Source organism: Daktulosphaira vitifoliae, unplaced genomic scaffold, assembly GCF_025091365.1.
Source record: "Daktulosphaira vitifoliae isolate Bord-2020 unplaced genomic scaffold, ASM2509136v1 Scaffold_1, whole genome shotgun sequence".
Lineage (NCBI taxonomy): Eukaryota > Metazoa > Arthropoda > Insecta > Hemiptera > Phylloxeridae > Daktulosphaira > Daktulosphaira vitifoliae.
In genome coordinates, this window is record NW_026099572.1 from 35,215,465 (window position 1) to 35,223,047 (window position 7,583).

General features: G+C 24.0%; 1 long non-coding RNA gene across 1 annotated transcript; it reads right to left on the minus strand.

The window, feature by feature from the left end:
• Nucleotides 1-5,106: 5,106 nt before the first annotated feature.
• On the minus strand, nt 5,107-5,655 carry LOC126895660 (uncharacterized). Its single transcript, XR_007701693.1, has 5 exons — nt 5,621-5,655; nt 5,492-5,544; nt 5,363-5,415; nt 5,234-5,286; nt 5,107-5,157 (listed from the first exon to the last, which is right to left on the minus strand). It is a non-coding gene; the product is annotated as an uncharacterized LOC126895660 (long non-coding RNA).
• Nucleotides 5,656-7,583: the final 1,928 nt, after the last annotated feature.

A 7,583-nucleotide genomic window follows, 5' to 3' on the forward strand; every position in this document is an offset into this window, starting at 1 on the left:
TTATGATCTACTGTTAAACAGTTTAAAAGACTAAGTTTTTAAATATTTATAAGAACGTTATATACTTGGTTTTTCCTAAAAATGTAGTATTAAAATCCTAAAAAAGGATGGTTTTTCTGTTATATCTCAATGTACTTGTAAATAATTTGTAATGGTACAGTTTGGATAAGATACTGTAAAGTAAGATGAGTATTGTAAATATATAATGTGCGACAACATCGGAAGTGTGATAAGTAGTAACATTGGTAATTTTGGTTATGTTTTTTTGAAAACACATTTTTTCTTCTTCTCTGTAATATAAATTAAAAAGAAACAACATGTATTTCATGATGAATTAAATGAAAATATAAATGAACTATGCTTGAGAAAACAGTGAATGAACGCGCACGAATATCAACTATACCTGAACTCTTAAACCAATAAACTCGACATCACTGATACGACGGAATTAAGGTCAGAAGTTAAACTTCTACTTATCGTACGCAGCTCATTCACATACTATATAGCATATAAAAATTAATATGTTTATTTTTTTTTATACGAATACTTGTATACATTATATTATTGTCTAACACCATAAAACTATAATTTGCTTCTTATATTAACAAATTGTAATTAAACCTATCTGTTTATATTTGTAAAATAAAACAAATACCATTTCAAATTATTGCAAAAATAATTTATTTTTATTTATTATACTTGAAATCTCCACATTTAACCTTGTTTGAAATTTATAGTTTGTTAAAAATTATCACATAAAACATTATACTAAAATTGTTTTGTTTATTTAATTAAAATTATATTCTAAAAGAAAATTTATAGTCATAAATATAGATATTTTAAAAATTGTGTCAACATGCTCCGGCAATGGAGTAAGTAGAAACAAAATTTATACTTAACGTTTTCATCTGCAAACTAAATAAAACTGAAAAAAATAATTTTCTTATACTAAGGCCTATGTGTTTTTGAAGCTATTTATAAAATTTCATTACTCTACCTTAAATATTATTGATATAAGAGCCAAAATTGTAAAAAGTGTATTGACTAGCCTCGGTCTCTCGTTGTAATTAAATTTGATTACACAAATTTGAACATAGGCATTTAGATAATTTAATATCTATCTATCTTAATTATATAGAGTTAGGTCAACTTAGTGATTTAAAAAGGAATTTTTACGCCGGCTGATGACCTGACGCAACCTTGTTATGGCCGAAGGAGCTAGCTATGGGTAAGGCGTGTGACACTGTTAGAGTTCCCGTATGGTCACCCATCCGAGAACCGACAGAAAAAATTACTAAGACAGTGACTTAATGATCCGCTGCATCACATCACGCCCTTCTTAAATAATTTAATGTAATTCATGAAATAAAAAAATTATGCTTTCGTATGTTTTAAAAAACAATACTATTTAGCCAGTATTAATTTTTTTTTTCAAACCATAGAAGACAACATAAATACATAGTAAATAATAAAAAATTATGATAAATTTTATGTATAATAGTGAAATTATTTTATTTTCAATAGTTCTGAATCAAGTGTTTGTTTTATCAAAATTTGTATTGGGAAGCTAACTCTATTGATAAAGAAAAATAATTTAAAGTCGTTAAAGGCCACACATCATTAAATAAATAATAATCTTTACGCTATTAACAAACAAATGTTTGTATAAAAAAAAAAATGTTCAATATATTTTTAATTGCTATAAGTTATACATTTATCTATTTGATATTTCAAATAAACAAAACCCATTACTATATAAATTTAAAATTGAATATATATCATCAATGATAACACAAGTAATCAACTAATATGTTTATAAACTATAGAATCTATCCATAAAATAAAATTTATTTATTTATTACCTCGTAAAAAAAATTGTCTAGTGTTTTGTCTATTTATATATTGATAGTTAATAGATTTTTTTTTTAATAGAATTTTCATTTCAATGTTAAATCGGTTGAACAATTTCAGTTACCCGTATTAAATGTATTTAATAGCATATCTGGCTGTCATTGACTGAATAAAAAAAGGAAATCATCTATTTCAAATTTCATTTACCTTAATTGAATTATTTCAATACATATAATATTGTTTTTTCATCAATGTATAAAAACAGCTGTATCACGCTAATATTAAAATCTGTCTATGGGACTGATGTGGAAAATTTCTTGAGTTACCATTTTTAGAGAAAATCTTAAAGTTAATTTTGCTTAAAATTTTGATCACCTTTACTATCTACAATTTCAGCTCTGTTTACCTTCTTCGTTCAACTATTAATAATCACAATAACTTTGTATCATTTGTTCAAGTCACGTTTGTATGAAAACAACAGGTAGTTGTTATATCATCAGATGATAAAAAGGCGTTTGATTTTTTTGATCATATGTTCAATCGATCAAGGACATTTATCAATCAAATTTATCATTTATAAATCAAGTATCACTATGATTACTTGATAATTGTCCTTGGTCGATTAAGAGTCGGAGATTCTTTCGTGATTTCTATCCTATTGAAGTATATATAAACACTTCTTAAGTATATTCGGTAGCACATTGAGCCCATTTCCCGTGTTGTCCGAAGTATTTCAAAGCAGCCAAATATGGCTTATTTTTTCAATATTTTTATAAATAATGTTAATTATCTAGTTTTCCTGTGCCGCGTTCTCCTTTTAGTTTTGAAACTGAAATATTTCGCTCGATTCTCTCTCGTAAAGATTGCTTAATTCTTCAAAAATTTATAAATATAATTTTAGAATAATGTAGTTTGGTTGTATTTTTATTTAAATTTAAATACCTAATTGCAAAGTTATATCGTCATACATGGGACATACTTATATGTAATTATTGTTTAGATCGCTTGCTACTTAATCGGGAATACCAAGTTAAAGACCTCGGATTTCTTTATAATACATTCATTAGATTTTCAACCCGTTATAGATTTTGTAAAGCTCTATATTCTCTCAGTCTCATAAGAAGACATTCTGTCTATTTTAATTCGTCCGGTGGTCATCATGAACTTTATAGTGCCCTGATATGCTCTGTTTTGGAGTATGGTGTTGTAATATGAGCATCATACACTACACGTGATAAACTGGGTGTTAATTGAGTTCAAAATCAATTTAGTAATTTTGTATAGTTCTGTTTAAATATTCCTTATCGTAATCATGACTATGGTAATATTAATAATCTTTTAAAGTTCGAATCACTAGCTTTATATCAGGATTGCAATGTGGCCAAATTGATGCACCCCGTTTTGTTAGAACAACTCAGTATACGCATCCCAAGTAATAATCACTTCACACAATTTTTTTATCTACCCAATAATAAAACGAAAAAATTAACAATAATATGTAGTATCAACACGATTCCCAATAGCCTATTTTAATTTTTATACTAAAATTGTTATAATTGTACTTTTAGATTATAGTTTAGGTTGTTACAATTATAAAAAAGCCGTTTAGCATTAAACATTATATTAAATAAATAATAAAAGTATCGTGTCTAGTAAATATATATTATTCATAAGAAAATATATAACTATATTTATCAATTTTTCAACCTATTTAGAACTGCTTTTATTTTACAGTTGTAAATTCATTAATGATTTTATTTAAGAAAAATAATTTAATTGAAGTCTGGAGACCAAATTGTTTTAAATCAATAAATTATGATTTTATAGAAAAATATTTAAATGACTAAATATTCATATGGTTTATATTAATTTAGCTTTAGATATATAGATATAAATTTATTAAAACATAACAAAACATGGTCACATAAAAAGTAGTTTATTATTTTTTTTTTTATGAAAATATGTTTTGGTTTTATAGTCTTTTATTTATGATTGTTTGAACAATTTAGTAAAAATAATATAAGTATAAATTTTATTTCAATCATGTATCCATTTATCAAGACGAGGNAGTATAAATTTTATTTCAATCATGTATCCATTTATCAAGACGAGGCATTAATACGTCAAAAGTTAAATTAATGCTAAAACGAAATTTTAATTATGTTTGATATTTCGTTACTTTTTTAGAGTTCAACTTTTAATTTAATTCGTTTATTTTCTTCCTACTAATATTTTTAATATTTTCAAAATTAAATTGATTTAACTAGTTAAAAAATTGATTAACTTAAGAGGTTTACCATTTATATAATTATAACATGTTACCTCTAACATATTTTAGGCGTTTATGTTCTACATCATAATGGTTAGAAATACAAAACTAATCTTTACTTTAATAGAACTTTAAGGTTATCTGTAAACTTGTTAATTAACTAGGATTTCAAATAGATAAATTTATAGATAAGTGGCCAGTTTAACTAATTCAATGACATGTCGTGGACTCGATATGTAGATACCAGGGTTCGGTTCTATTGGTGGACTAACTAAGCATTCAAATGAATAAATGTATACATATATAGATCTTAAGGATTATAAAGAAAACAAACAAATAATTAACAAAAATTAACCTAAATTAGGATCCAGTGAAGTAATTGTAAGTATATATTTATTTGCAAGAACCAAATAAACATTATAGATTTAAGCTTTTATATTCCATGGATACGCATATTTTTATTCATAAAACATATAAGTTTAATTATTTTTAATAACTATGAAAGCGTTATAAAATTTAAAAAAAAAGTGTTTCACAACCTATCAATAAAAGATTGGTTGGTTAGTTTGTATAATAAAGGTTTAAGTCAAGGTTTGATTTTTGAAAATTTCTATTTTTTCAAACAAATTACAAACTTTAAAGAAATTTATATTTTATAAAAGTGTAGTATCGTTCCTCAGTTACAGTTTTTATTGGAATTAGGTTATATGAATACAAAAAAGTATACAAAGTATACCGTTATAATCTTAAGTTCTCCTAAAAACAATGCATTTAAGCGGAAATATCGAGTGTACTCCGCAAACTGCACTTAACTCCCTGTTGAGTTCGGCATATTATCTTAAAATTTTTGGTAATTTTAGACGCCAAAGTAATGTGTTAATATTAAGAAACCATATAAATTCGTAAACACTATAGAGCCATAGAAATGCAAAAAATTAAGCTATAGAAATTTGTAAACTTAAGAAGCCATAGAAATACGTAAACATTAAGAAGCCATAGAAATACGTAAACATTAAGAAGCCATAGAAATGTGTAAACTTAAGAAGCCATAAAAATACAAAAAATTAAGCTATAGAAATTGGTAAACTTAAGAAGCCATAGAAATACGTAAACATTAAGAAGCCATAGAAATACGTAAACATTAAGAAGCCATAGAAATGTGTAAACTTAAGAAGCCATAAAAATACAAAAAATTAAGCTATAGAAATTGGTAAACTTAAGAAGCCATAGAAATACGTAAACATTAAGAAGCCATAGAAATACGTAAACATTAAGAAGCCATAGAAATGTGTAAACTTAAGAAGCCATAAAAATACAAAAAATTAAGCTATAGAAATTGGTAAACTTAAGAAGCCATAGAAATACGTAAACATTAAGAAGCCATAGAAATACGTAAACATTAAGAAGCCATAGAAATGTGTAAACTTAAGAAGCCATAAAAATACAAAAAATTAAGCTATAGAAATTGGTAAACTTAAGAAGCCATAGAAATACGTAAACATTAAGAAGCCATAGAAATACGTAAACATTAAGAAGCCATAGAAATGTGTAAACTTAAGAAGCCATAAAAATACAAAAAATTAAGCTATAGAAATTGGTAAACTTAAGAAGCCATAGAAATACGTAAACATTAAGAAGCCATAGAAATACGTAAACATTAAGAAGCCATAGAAATAAATATTGTGAAGCCACAAAAATGTAAAGAGTAATGCGTTGAAAATATACAAATTTTTTGATAAATGCATAAACATTGTAAGCCATATAAATACGTAAATGTAGAGACTTTTAAACATAATTACCAAATTACATAAATAGATTATTACTTTTAAGTAATATATTAGTAAGATTGCCATTCTTATAATAAGAATGTGTTGAAATAAATATTATATTACATTCATCGGTATTATATTTTTCTTTAAAGATTGAATAAATTTAAGCTATATTTTTTAAATTTAGCTTAAAAATATTTCGATTTTCAGTGTTTTCATCTACATTTATTATATTTTTAACAATTTTTGATCATTTTTCATATTTTATGCAGTTATTTCAACCTTGTAATTATTGAAAAAATATTATATTTCTTATGATCAATAAATACAGATATTAAAATAAATTTAATAAAAAAATATAAAGAAATTAAAATATGCTATATATAGAAAAAATAATAGTTTTAAATTTTAAATTACTTTATTTTGTATTAATTTTATTCTATTCAAAAGCTGAAAAATTAAAAAAAAAATGTATATTGTATTTTTTTGTGAATTGTAACTATGATTTTTATGAAGAGATTAGTCTCCTTCCATTGTGGTCAATAGAATATGCTAAATTTATTTTGATATTTTTGACAATTATGATTTGTTTATATTGTTACATAGACATTTGTTTTGTTTTATTTTTTTTATTCTGGAATCGAGTGAAAAATAACAGTAAATCTAATTGTGTAATATGTAATCGAATATCTATTTCAAAAAGTATATAATATTTTTTAATTTCATTATATATTTTTAGTGTATTTAATTTTAACATAATGTAATATTAATGGTAAATTATTGGAAGGTATATTATTTTAATAAGAAATACAATTTTTTTACCTTAAACAGAAAATAAAAATTTAAGTTTGCTTTTCTAAAAAGTATAAATAGTTAATACGTTAAATAGTAGTCCTTCAAAATATAAGTGATGTAGATACTTTTGTGTTTATGCTCTTTTTGTATGACTACATTAGTCTTAAAATGAAAAGTTTCTTGATATTTTAAAAACCAGTGAAACTTAATAAAAAAAAAAAAACTGTTGGTATTTAATTTATTTAGTAATTTTATTAGTATAGCAAATAAAGTATCTAGTAACATTTGTAGAATGTTTGTTTAGTGTAACAAATACTGTGTAAGATACTTGTATTATTAATCACTTCTTTAGACGTTAAAATTTTATTTCATAAACAACACAACTTTTTCAATAAAGCGTAAATTTATATAAATTAAAATGTTTATAATGTTTTACATGGTCAGAATTATATTTCATTAAATAACAAATAATTACATATTTTAAATATCACGGAATATGTAACCCTAAGGGATTTTACAAGTCTTCCGGTCATTATGAGATATTGGAATTCTTTTATGTCTATACTTTAAAAGCCTCTGGGGACCAAAATGAGAATCCAACTTGAGAGCTGTATATGTATATAGTATTCTTTAACGGAAATATTTAACAAGGATAAGTAAATTTTATATGATAAATTTATATATATATATATGTAATATTGATAAATAGTTAAAAATTCCTTAAAAAAAAGGAAACGGAAAATTCTATCAATAAATAATATATAGCAAATGAAGTTGACCGTAAAAATATGATACTCTAATTTACAGATTTACAGATAATCTAAAGTGTTATGTTCAAAATTTTACCATCTTTATAGGTTATCTGTACCTTAGAGGTCGTCAATTAATTTGATGTTATA